The following is a 14,099-nucleotide window of genomic DNA, read 5'->3' as shown; positions in this document are numbered from 1 at the left end:
ACACATCAGCTCTAACTATGGGAATTAGTGCATTTTGCTCTCCCCATAGTTCCCCTTTAAAGCAGGAATAGAAAGTGAGGAGGAAAAGATGATGGGAACACTCTGAGACCCCTCACAGGCCTCCTAAGACTCTGCACAGCCCCCCTGATACCCTGCACAGCCCTCCTGAGATCCTCCACAGCCCATCTGAGATCCTCCGGTGGAGAAATCAGGCCAGCACCCCGGAGCAGCACAGAGTATGTAGCTTCATATTATTCTGCATTGCTGTATAATGTATTGCTGGGATCTGTAGTCCTCTTTAGCCAGTTGCCATTCGGCAGTATGATGTACTGCTGGAATTTGTAGTCCCCTATAGCCGGTGCCATTCTGCATTGCTGTATATGTTTTGCTGAATTTTGTAGTCCATTTACAGCTTGGACCTTATTTTCTGGCAGTGCCCCTCCCGAGACTAAACTCTGGATCTGCCCTATGATGGAGTGAGCCACGAAACCTGTCTTCACTGGTATATACGTTAGACCCCTATTGAAATAGACATATCGGTTATCCCCTTACATGTTAAAAATGTAGGTATAATATTTGTGACTGCATTTTAGTATTATACTAAATGGATAAAGGGGTAAATGTTCATAAGGCATTTACTAACTTTAATTTTTACTTACACAAAAATGTGCAATTTTAAATTTAGAAACACTGTTATTTATTAGCTCAGCGTAGTTTTATATTTTAGATTTAATTGGAAATTTGGAGGGTTATTGTGTTTGTGTTAGAAATGATTTTTAATTTAAATTATTGATTTGATAAATCATGGGTTATGCTAAATGAACAGCTCCACTTTATAATTCTTCATGTCCTGAGCTTGCACAAAATATATGGTTTGAGATGGTCTTTTACAAATCTTCAAGGCTTTAATTAGATTTAAAGAAATTGGAAAAATGGTCCAGCTACCTGAGGTACAAGATGGGAGGCAGTTACAGGGTTAAGTAAACCTTCAAAAAATACTCATCATCTTCAGTGTATTTAAAATATTATGGTTTTATCTTAATGATATGGCTTTTAAAGTGTTCAGGCTATGTTGAAAAATATGATGCTTCATCATACTTATTAATTTACTAATTCTATTCAGTCACTAATGATATGAATATAAGCTGACACTACATAGCTATTCTATATATTTTTAAAATATTCATTTTATCCTCCATAATAGCTCCAGTATAATCAATATATTTAATGCATTGGATACACCATTTACAATGCATTCCTAAAGCATTTATATTCTGCCTTGTTTTATATTTCACTTCAATCTTAAGAATAAAGAAAATTTGCTTGTCAAACACGAAGTATGTAATAATTAGCAGACTTTGTTTTCATAGACAATTATAAATGTAGTGGATACTAACAGAATTATTTCCTTTGTATTCATGTACCCTGTCTAGACAAATAAACTTTATGAAAGGCATTATAAATTTGGAGTTACATGAAATGTTGCACAGAATAATAACACACCAAGGTAAAAATATTATGGTAACTCATCTGACATACAAAGCAGCACTAGCTGGGATGAGTTGTAGAATATCCTGGATCACATAATGTCAGAGAACCCATAAAGTTCAACAATTGTGGCGTGTTTAACAAAGCAAGACCTTAAAGGAATAGCAAACTTAAAATGCAAATCATCAGCTTTCATTTTAAAACAGTAATGCACTCAAAACAGATTTTGCTGGAGTGGAGCAAAGTTTTATCCCATGCCTCATCAGTTACACACAGAAATTCTAATAGGGAGATCTCCCACCACAACCTAAGATAAAACGTATCTCCAGATAAAGTAGGTTCTCCATTAATATCTAAGGAGAACCCACTAGTGGATGAGTGATAGAGTGTTTGTGCCTTTTAGTGGTTTCTTCTTTTACAAATGTTTTATTAGGGGGGTTTTTTGCAGAAAAGTAAACAAAAAGGGTTAGAGAAAGAAAATATATAATTTACAGTTCATCTACCATAAACAAGGGGTACACTGTGAGATTACTGTCATATGGTATAGACAAGTCATATAGCACTGTATTGCAATCCATGTTTGGGCACTCTAGATGCTCAAAAGGCCTTGAGTTAGACCAAAAAGCAGTAATCAGTCCAGGGTGACCAGATCTTGAGAAATTGCTTATAGGAATCATTCAGGTTGGTTGTGAGTTTTTCATTATTAAGAGTCCCTGTAAACCCTTGTTTAACCTTGTTAAAGTTGAGGGAGGGTTGTCTCCACAATTTCACTGTCATGTGCTGCATACATCAAATTATTAAGGTAGCTTATTTTACCTCATAATTCATCGAAGATGATGGTTTCTTATTGAAGAGGGCCTCCCATGGGTTTGTGGAAGGTTACATTGCAAGAGAAATCTAAACAGGTTATAAACTAGAGTCCATAGTTTCTGTACTTTAGGGCTTGTTTACCAGATGTGGAGCATGGATCTAGGAGAGGGTCAACCTTAAAAACAACTAGGGGAGACAGAGGGGGTGTATTTTGCAATTCTTGCAAAGTACCAGGAATAAGGGCTGTATATGTGGTTTCAATTTGCATTGTCCAATGTTCTTTCCAACTCAATTTTCCACTTTTTCATGTAATAAGTTTGGTAGGTAAGGTTGAGGATGTAAAGTCTCTATATAAAGATGAGATTAGGCCTGTAGTTTGTGGATATGAGACACATCGGTTCTCAAAATTTGTTAGCATTAGTGGAGATGTAGTTTGATCCTAAATGAAGGAATTAAAGGAGAACTATGAGATGAGTGATTTCCACTCACCTCATAGTTCTAGCCGACCTGTGACAATGAGACTGTCACAGGTCGGCTCAGTAGATCGGGAGGTGAGCGAACACATACCAGGCTGGATTCCCCTCTCCCCGCTCTGATCTGCCAGCGCTGACTGGCGGAACGGACGGGGGAGGGGGCGGGTACAGCTGGCTCTGCCTCTAGATAGGCAGAGCCAGCTGTCACTCACGCAGCTGGGCGGATCCCGTCATCTAAGTCGGGATCCGCTCCGGCTGCGGCGTCTCAGTATACGTAACGGGAGGACGCTAGAGAACTATGGAGACTATGGGGAAAAACACTGACCCCATAGTTCTTCTTTAAGAAAGTGTCTGATCTGGGCATAGCAAAAAAATTATTTTCAGGATCTTATCCCTTGAATAGTATATTTGAGGTTTTTCAATGTCCCAAATCTAAAAACAGCAGGTTCCTCTCACGCAGGTATAATTAGAGGACATTGTAATATATCGACATGGAAGGTGGGGAAAAATCAGTTTGCTTGTTTTAGGTTGGAGCTAAGATCTTTAGGCAATGTGAAGGGGAAATCCAGATTAGGGAATAGGAACTAGGGGAGGATTCCATAATGTACAGGTAGGTCCAAAGAAGGAGTTCTTGGGTGGCATGGAGGCTTAGTAAAGGGGACATCTGTGCTGCTAAGGAATATTTATTGAGATTGGGTAGCCCCAACCCTCCAGATCATAGTGGTTTCTTCATAAACGTATCTAAATAAATAATTTAATTAATTACTTCCTATATTCAACTCATGTATAAAATGGCTTTTGAGATGATAAAAATAATGCTAAATTGGAATTTAACCCTCCTATGCTTTTGCAACCAAAGATGGTGCCATTTTGGCCTCTTTTTAGATCTGCAGTTGTCACATGGCCAGTTATGATACCAGCCATTTGATAGCTGACATAGGTTAGCTTCAGTGCATCACAGTCTGAGTTTTCTTTAAATAAAGAAAGTGCTGGGTACTTTCATCAACTTTAACTTTACAGGGCTTCATTCATGCTAATGGAACTGAACAGCTTACATAAATAAAGCACAGAGTGCAAACAAAATATCAGGCAACATATTGTTAATGTTCTGGAGTTATGCTATTGCTTAACAATATCATGCTTCTCTTTCTGTTTATCCGTGCCGTTTCCACTGCTATACAGATAGAAAGTATATAAACATGTTTTTTTCTGCCAGCAGAAGCCAATATCTGTGCTAAATTAATATAAATATTTAGACTCCATTAACACTGCAATGCTAAAGTAATATGCCCATTGTCACAATCCATGGTAATGCACGTTACAAGCATTGGTGCAACGGGGTACTATGCTGCATTCACCGATGCTGCATGCACCATTGAATGGACTACTTTAAAGCAACAAGTGGCATAACATAAGTTAAGGGGCATGTGCTAATGCAGCATGACAGTGTGAACCCACCCTAATGCACTCCACATAGTTATAGACTACGGAGGCTAGTTATAGACCACCTGGGACGAAACCCAGGAAGTGAGTGAGAGGCAAATCCACCCACACCATCTACATGGGCAAAGCACAATTCACTTTACAAGTCTGTTTTTCTTCTAGTTTAAAGAATCTGAACTTCAAGCAGCCAAGTGTGCAGTTTAAACAGACATATGTGAACTGTCTTATCTGCCAAAGTATTTGCATACCCATAAAAGGTCTATCGGCTTCATGTGAGTGTGGTAATCAAAATTAGAGTGTTGCTGTATAGTGCTGCTTATTGACAGCCTGATCTGCTGTCTCCAGGATCAATCTTCTCCTTCTCGACAGCCAGCTTTGTAGCTCTGAGAGTCTTGCTGTTGAAACATGGGTTTTGGGAAACAAGGGCATTCTGGATTCTATAATTCCGACCGTGCTTTAAATTTGTAAATCTACTAAAAAAACGTGGTGTGAACCTCTGGCTTTTTAATGTTCTTGGTTTCCCTTTGTTTTTTCTTGTTGGGCTGGTTCACTGTGCTTGTTTTGGTGTGACCGCCCCTCAGTTTGGACTGCTTTTGGAGGTCCCTAGGTTGCTCATCATCACAAAGCTATGCCCCTTACTGGACAATAGGGAAAATAGGAGTCCATTAGGACACACTGCTACTTTCTCTTTTTACAGGGTTATGAACTGCCCACTTAAAGTCCTTATTGGATAATTAAAGAGCAACAACACATAATTTAAGCCCTGCTCAATCTGCCCCCTTTTCTTGTCAGCATGTTCCATGGCAGGATTGGACTCCAATCTGCTACTATGCAGGGAATGGCGGGAGGTGAAACCAAGACAGATTCCCACACATATGCTAGTTGTGTGCAAAAATACATTATAAAAAAAAAAATACATAGCAAAACTACATTGAGTTTTTGTATCTGCCTGCAGTTCCACTTTAAGATGCTTGCTTAAATATAATTCCTCCAACAGTTTATGACTATTAGCTGACAAACACAAATTAAGTTGAGTGGGTTTGTTTACAGATTTTACAGAAAGATAACCAACCTAATATCTTTATTTTAATAGATTTCTAATAAAATACGAAAGCACAAAATGCAGTAGAGCCCATCACTGTCATAATGCATACACTAAACATCTACACTTTTCAGTCATTATCCATTGCATTGCCTTTTCTATAGGTTGTCTATTATGGATGATGCTGTGGTATTACCACACCAACTCAAGAATTTCTTATTATAAGCTATGTCTTGTTTTACCATAGGTTTCCTGTTCCATTCCCCACCCCCAAAAATTGTTTATAAAAATGATCTGTTTCACTGTCATTTGTGCTGCATGGCCTATGGGTTAAGCCCACAATGAAGTCTTGTTGTGCAGCTACCACAAGCTAAAAATGTCTTCAATAAAGCTCAAATCTATTTCAATGTTGACCACTCAGCCAGTGGGGAACAAAAGTTGGTCTGTGTAGTCCGATCCAATAGAAGATCTACTGTAGCTCAAATTCCTAAAAAAAGTTAATGCTGGTTCCGATAGCTAGTGTCTGAAAACACAGTGCATCACAATTTGTTGCGTATGGGGCTGCTTAGCCGCAGACAGGGTGCCCATGCTGAAAGTGCCTACAATATGGCACATGAGCATCAGAACAGGACCACAGAGCAATGGAAGGAGGTGGCCTGGTTTGATGAATTGCATTTTCCTTTACAACATGTGGATGGCCGGGTGCGTGTGTGCGTGTGTGTCACTTACCTGTGGAATCGATGGCACCAGGATGCATTATGGGAAGAAGGTAAGCTGGCGGAAGTAGTGTGTTGCTTTGGGCAATACTCTGCTGAGAAACCTTGGGTCCTGCCATTCATGTGGCTGTTACTTTGACATGTACCACGTACCTAAACATTGTTGCTGACCAAGTACACCCATTGATGGAAACATGGTATTCTCTGATGGCAATAGCCTCTTTCTGCAATATAATGCACTCTACCACACTGCGAAAATGGTTCAAGAATGGTTTGAGGAACACAACAATGTGTTTGAGGTGTTTTCTAGATCTCAGTCCAATCAAGCATCTGTGGAATGTGCTGGAAAAATAAGTCCGATACACGGAGGCCCCACATCGCAATTTACAAGACTTGAAGGATCTGTGAATGATGGCATGTTGTCGGATACCACAACATACCTTCAGAGGTCTAATGGAGTCCTTGGCTCGATGGCTCAGGGCTCTTTTGGGAGCAACAGGGGGACCTACTCAATATAAGGTGGGTGATTGGTGTGTGTATATACTGTGTATGTATCTATATATATATATATATATATATATATATACCGTGTTTCCCCGAAAATAATACACTGTCTTATTTATTTTTTTTGCATGAAAAAAGATACTAGGTCTTATTTTCGGGGGATGTCTTACCGGGCTGGGGGAGGAATACTCACAGGACTGGACGAGGTCCCGGAAGGCGGCGTGCTGTTGCTGGTCCCGGTGTCGAAGTTGGCGGAGGATATGCCGCTTCCATCGGGCGTGTGGGCGGGAGCTGTGGCCAGGTGGCGTGTTGGAGCTGCGGATGGCTGGCGTGTTAGCCTATAGAAAACTAGCTATTGCACCCGCCCCCTGCTGCTTTCAATCACTAGAAGAGGACATGATAGAAAAATTCAGGTCCCCCTCTGCTGATTGACAGCAGAAGTGGGCGGGTGCATTAGCTAGTTTTCTATTGGCTATTGCAAAGTGCAATAGCCAATAGTATTCTAGCTATGCAATCGTATGCCTTTTTTTTTCTTTTCTGACTGACGGTCAGGCCGTGGCTCCCGATGTCAGAAAAGAAAAAAAAAACGATCCCAGGGAAAGGTTTAATCTGCTCGATTGAGCAGATTAAACCTTTCCGGTAAAAAGTGTGTCTCTCCCGGGTGTACTCACCGGCCCAAGCAGCTCCATCAGGTAACGAAGGGGAGGGGGAGGAGTCCAGTGACGTCACGGACATCGACATCACCGGACTCCTCCCCCCTTCCCTTCGTTAGCTGACAGAGCCACATGTGGAAGGGGGGGAGGAGTCCGGTGACGTCGATGTCCGTGACGTCACCAGATCTCCGACGGAAGCCGGCGGAGAGGTGAGTACGGAGCCAAAGAACTTTGATCGATCAAAAAAATTAACGATTAATCGAGGGATTAATCGTTAATTAATACACACATACATACATAAATACACACACAGGCATTTTTTTTTATATAATGTTTTTTCAGGTAAGTAAAATAATTCAGTGGCGCATATGTATTGTACTGAAAAATTGGACTGCTGAAAAATGATGTATGCTGAAAAATTGGACTTTTAAAGCAGTTGTTCTCAACCTTTGTAGCATCAGGACCCACATTTGTCCTTGGTCATTAAGTCACGACCCAAGTCGCACTGCAATGGAACGTACAGCATTAGGGTACCGCGCGTTCCGGTGCAGGTGCACGAACTGTGGGTGGGAGGTGTGTTTGGGGTACCATTCAAAAAAATGGCAACGCAACACACCTCCCAAACCAGATTGCACGGTAGGTGCGATTGCATGGTACAGTTTAATGCACTGTACTAGTGTAAAAGGGCCCTCAAAAACAATGACATAAATATACAGACACAATCTCACACATTCACAGAAATTCTCACACACACATACACACACCAAAAAAGATTTTTGGGGTTTTTTGCTTTAGGTCCACCCAGTCTCCCTACCTTGCGAGAACTGGAGTGGATCCTCAGCTTTGGGTCCAGTCTAGGCTGCTGTGCTGTGACGCAGCTCCATCCATATGTGCATTGCTTGTAGAGCACGCCCTGTAGAGGTGTCAGGAGCCAGAATGTGATGTCACTTTGGTCCAGGCACCTCTACAGGACACATGAGCGAGTTGTAAGCAATGCACGTATGGATGAAGCTCCGTAGCCCCAGCCTACCCCATCGAAAAGCTGACGCTCAGTGCTGGGCAGAATATTTTGAATGGCTGCTTGGCGCGTGAACTGACACTGCTGCGCTAGGGGAAGGCAGATGAGCCTCTCACCTAGAAAAGTGGAAGGCATGCTGAGACCCACTCAACACAGGTTGAGAACCAAGGTTTAAAAAGGACCTAATTGTCATCAATCAGTGAATACTATAAAATATTCCATATTCCAAATATCCCCATGCTATCTTAAAAAGAAATCTGTTAATGACTACCTTGTAAGAGCTTTTTTCTTTCAATGTCTACAAACATAGTTACATAGTATTTGAGGTTGAATAAAGACATTAGTCCATCAAGTCCAACCTATTAGGATCTCATTCTAGGAGTACCCGTACCCCTGTATATTACGGTCCCTTAAGAAATCGTCCAAAAGTTTCTTGAACAATTCCACATTATTTGCTGAAATCACCGCCTGTGGCAGTGAGTTCCAGACCCTAACTGATCTTACTGTGAAGAACCCACTTCGCCCCTTGTGCTGGAAAAATCCACCAGGATCTGCCTCTCCTGACCCTCCATCCTGCTCCCGTCCTCGCCGGAGCACTCATGATGCCTTCTTTCCCACTATTGGACTGTTCCTATAAGTTTTTTTCAAGAAAATGTTTCTTCTTTCTCAATTTCAAGGCAGGTTTGAATTGGATTGGTTACTGTAAAATAAAAATCTTAGTGCTGACATTTTGGGGGTGATTTACTAACCTAAACACACGCACGCACTAGGTGCGTGTGATTTTTACACAGCAAAACGTATTTATCAACCAAAAAGTCTCTTAAAGCATATTTCCACTAATGCCATATATGGAAAAATCATGCACATGATGCATGTATAATGCTGCTTCACAGTTTAGACAAAAATGGTTAGCTCATGCATTTACATTCCTGCATTCATCAACGCAAGCAACACAATGTAGAGCTAATTTACACAACATCACCTTGCAATTCATGCAGGGCTTTGCACAACACACCTGCTGGGTGTGTACACACTACAAAGGTGTCTAGATTCCACCAATAGATCATGCTGGGAGGGAACACACTACAGAGGTGTATACTTGTTCGTGGCGTGTTTATAAGGTTAGTAAATCAACCCCTTTCTCTCAGGCTTTTTGTATGTGAGAAACATCATGAAGCATGCAGTGGGTGTGTTTAGGAATTTATTTTGCAGGACATGAGCATGAGTTTACACAACACCGAGCTGGACTGGTACATCACAGGTATACTTGAATGAAAAGTACAGACCAGGAAGACTGGGCTTCCCTTATGTTTAATTTTCAATTTTCCCTAAGTATACCTTTAATTACTAAAAACATGTTTTCCATATCCCTCATTTCTAATCTGTAAAATTATGTAGCCCTTTAGGTCCTTAAATCTGCATATTCCCATTTTGATTTAAAATAAAATAAAAGTGTGTAAATACAAACAATCATTATGTTGACTTATTTGCAATCAAAGTGTTTAAGAGGGGCTCTTAGGGAGCCCTTATTAGTGAAGCTTTTGAAGTTCTTTCAGTGTCTGATTATAATTACTCAGGGGTACCAATATTCACATGATTCCTCCACTAATCAACATCATGCAGTGATTAAAAGCCGAATTTCTCTCCCAGGAAATCCCCCTGACCGTGTTGTCTACAATGACTAAGGTTCCTCTCTTGCTTACTTTCAAATAGTGTGTATTTGCATACAGACTTTAAACAAATTCTCTTTCCTCAAAGGTATTACAAAAAAACCAACATACTATATTTAGAATATATTCACGTTCCTCCCACATCATTCTGAAACAATTTGTCAGAGTTGCAATGATGCCTAATAATTTGTAGACGCCCTGTGAAACAGAAGCACCCTGAGCATTAGTCTGTTTTATGGTTTCTTTAATTATTAAAATGCTATAGCTTGGTATAACAAAAACACCAAACCATAACATTCCTGTAGTTGAGAGTATGCATTTTTTCAATACTTCTAAGCATACTCTGCTGCTGAATTGTCCAACCTTTTCAACGCAAGCCACTGGAGACACCCGACCATGGAATTTTCACATACAAAGATCCATTTACAATCTGTACTGCATATACCTATCTACGTCCTTTTTGATAGTCGCGCTCCTGTCCTGCTTTGTCCAGCTCTATAGATAGTCTCCTTACTCCTTCCCCTGACTTTCTCTTCTTGCTCTTTCTCCTGACTGCCTCTCCTCGCTTTCTCCTCTATATTCTCAAAAAAAAAAAAATTGCAGCATGTGGCGCTAGAGTGTTCGGGTCTCACTTCAAGAAAAGGTGGCAACCCTAGTTAGGAATTCAACATGTTGCCAGTAATAAGATAACTTAAACAGAGAATATACACTTAAAACTCCAGCACATTAACCCTTTATACAGAAATAGAGAAAATAATTGTGGCATTTAATAGTATGCCATACTCATGAAATAAAGAACACATATACTTCAGTGGTGTACCTGGAGAGCACTCTGTGGCTAATAAGCACCATATTAAGATACCACACACATGCTTGTCGAGCAACTGCCACATGCAGTGCGAGTCTTCAGAGACTGGTACAGACCAGAAGCTGTGACACGGCTCTGGACAGGTAAATTGCTTTGCAGATAACAAACCAGAACCACTGGCGGAACTACCAGGGTCGCAATTGGGACTGGGCCCTGGCGTTCCGCCACGTGGGGTCCCATCGAGGTAGAAGAGGGCCCCCCGTGCTGCCCCTTCCCTGCAGCACAGCCACCCGCAGCATGTACGGGTGGCTGTGCGGCGGGGATGGAGAGGCTGTCACCAGTCCCGCAGAATGTGCTGCAGGCACCGCCAGGCAGCACATTCTGCTGTCTGAGAACCCTCTCCTCTTAGGGATGCTGGTGGTATTCTGCATAGCTGACTTTTATTATAATGTATTGCTGGGACTTGTAGTAGAACAGCTCCAACTATGCAGGACTACAAGTCCCAGTAATACATTATATTTTTAAGTAGGGATACACCAGTGCCAATACTCATACTCGTGAAAATGCCCCAACACTAAACGCAGATAACGATGTTCTGTTGAGAACGCCAACGTAGTAGAATTTTCCGACCTCAGCATCTACGCTTGCGCACAGACCGGTATTATCAAGGAAACCGGGATTTATTCACAAAGTATTTTGTTTAAATCGTTAATTGTGACTGTTAATAATATTCCACCCATCATTTACTGTCATCCATCATTTACTGCCATGGATGACATATTATTAACAGTCACAATTAACCATTTCAAACGAATACTTTGTAAATAAATGCCGGTTTCCTCGTTAATTCCATCTGTACGTAAACGCAGATACTGGGTCAGCGTTCTCGAACACCGGCACTAAAATGTTAAACAAGCGGCTGCCTGAGGTCCTGCGCTTGCTGGGGACCTCGGCAGCCTTCCTGTTAATCATGCGGTGCCATGGCGGTTGGTGGGGGGGGGGGCCTTCATGGTTTCTTGCACCAGGGCTCCTGGAGGTTCTAGTTACGCCTCTGACTAGAACACTAGGTGTCTGGCAAGCATCACAAGAACAGCCCACTGCCTGATGGTCACATTACACAAAGGCTCCGCAATATTCAGTCCTGCAGGGTCCAGGTACAGCTTCCAAGGCAGCACAGAGGATGCCAATCCGGACAGCTGCATAACAAACCCAACTCAGCAGGATAGCAATTAATTTTAATTGAAGTGTAGCGCACCCCTTACATAGTTACATAGTTACATAGTATTTGAGGTTGAATAAAGACATATGTCCATCAAGTCCAACCTATTGTGTGTGTGTGTAAAGATCCTCGCGTCATCTCGTTTTTAGGAGTACTTGTACCCCTGTATATTACCGTTTCTCAGGAAATCGTCCAAAAGCCTCTTGAATGATTCCAGACTATTAGCTGAAATCACTGCTTGCGGCAGTGAGTTCTCCTCTGTCCCTCCTAAACAGGTTATACCCCTCTATATTAGTAGCCCAGTCATGCGTGCTGTCCAGCCAGGTTTCCGCTATACCCACTATATCGAATTCCTCTTCAATTAGCCTAATTTCAAGCTCCTCTATTTTATTTGCCAGACTTCTAGCGTTGATGTACATACATTTAATTCCTCTCTTTTTGTGGGACAAAAGTTTAAAAGCTCTAGTTTATCTAGTTTAAAAGCTCCTCCAGTCTTTCTACCATTTTTCCCCCCAGGAATGCTGCACCTCCCCCATTAAGATGCAGCCCGTCTCGGCTGAAGAGCCGATAGCCGACTGCAAAGTCAGCCCAGTTCTCCAGGAAACCAAATCCTTCCATCTGACACCAGCTCCGGAGCCACTTGTTAAGCTCCCTCAACTCGCGCTGTCTGTCCGGAGTGGCTCTTGGCACCGGTAGTATCTCTGAGAAAACTACCGTGGAGGTCCTTTCCTTCATCCTAGCACCTAGGTCTCTGAACTCCCTTTTCAGGACACTCCAGTTTCCTCCTTAAGGAGCCCCAGAGAAAAGGTGGGTCTTCCATTATAGCCATGTCTAGGGGATCCAGGTTCTGACTACCCCAATAGCATTACCGCAGTGGACTTGTTACTGAGAGAGCTGAATTCCATGCCAGAGGCATGATGCTGAAGAACTTTTCTTGAAACACATTAATTTGGAAGAGAGGGCTTAGGACATCCATGAGAAAAATAGACAGAACTCCAGACTCACACGTCCCTTCCAGTATTCCTCAGTGTAGGAATAACGGGAGCACATGCTGACACTGGGTATTTGAGCAAAAGGGGGGTGGGTGTGAGGTCTTCAATAGGAGAGACACCAGACTTGCTCCATTCTGATTCAGGCACCTCCAGCAGCTATCAGCTTCCCTGGTTCTCCTCCTCAATCAGTAGCAAAGGCCTCCTCCAGACTTGAGGCCTAGCAAAACATTTCCCACACTTGAGTATTCCCACCCCCAGGCTCAGGTGTCTGGAGATTACAAAATCAGCTCTCATCTTGAGAGTGGATGTCAAAGCAAAAAGTGAATGGGACAAGGGAATAAGGGAAATATTAAAATTTTCTACAAAATATTTTTAAATTACATCTAGGGGTGGGGCCTGTTGGTGGTCACGTGATTGGGCTGCTCAGTCTAAAATGCCCAGGCCTATTTTTAGTCCCAGTCCGGCCCTGATTACATCTAATAGAAAGGTAGTACACAACAATTTACATCAATAGTTGTACAGTATCAAACTAGAAGTTGTCACTGGGCCATAAGCCATCTTGTGACAATGAATCATTAGCAAGTAAGCATTGAAGTAGAGCCCTACTTCTATCTGAGTAAGCTATCTTATCATATTCTTAAAGAGTACATTTCGATCCTAATAACACATTACTATCACTTAAATCTAGGGATGCACAGATACTTTTCGAGTACCAGTGCCGATACTTGGCATTTTCATGAGAACTACCAGGGTTGCAGCGGTTGCAGCTGGGACCTAGCTCTGGCACTCCACCACTGTCCTGAAATCATTAGTCTGTATTGTTTTAGAAAAACTGTCACATGACAATAAACAAAAATGTATCAGTACTGGTACGTGTAAGTACTCGGCAAGTACCAGTACTCGTACTCGCAAAACTGGTATCTGTGCATCCCGTTATTTATAGTTATAAAAACAAAATCGTACATTAAAACAGAGATGTACTAATCCCGGGAGCTCCGTGTGCTCCTTACAAATGACAGCTGCCTCCTAATTTTTGAATTTTTCTCTAGTGTAGTCTTGGAGCTCAAAAGTATCGGTACATGTACTCGTACTTGTACCGAGTACTGTACTTGGTATCTGTGCAACCCTACTTAAATCCTATAGCAGCTGATCAGGTCCGCATGTCTCCTGCCTGCAAAAAGAAGAGAAGAAACAGCAGCATACATCACAATAACATTACCTTATACCTATTACTTATACACTATGAACATATATATATACATA

Source organism: Nanorana parkeri, unplaced genomic scaffold (assembly GCF_000935625.1).
Source record: "Nanorana parkeri isolate BGI_ZX_2015 unplaced genomic scaffold, ASM93562v1 scaffold338, whole genome shotgun sequence".
Taxonomy (NCBI): Eukaryota; Metazoa; Chordata; class Amphibia; order Anura; family Dicroglossidae; genus Nanorana; species Nanorana parkeri.
The sequence above is the reverse complement of the archived record's forward strand: the minus strand, read 5'-3'. Positions refer to the sequence as shown.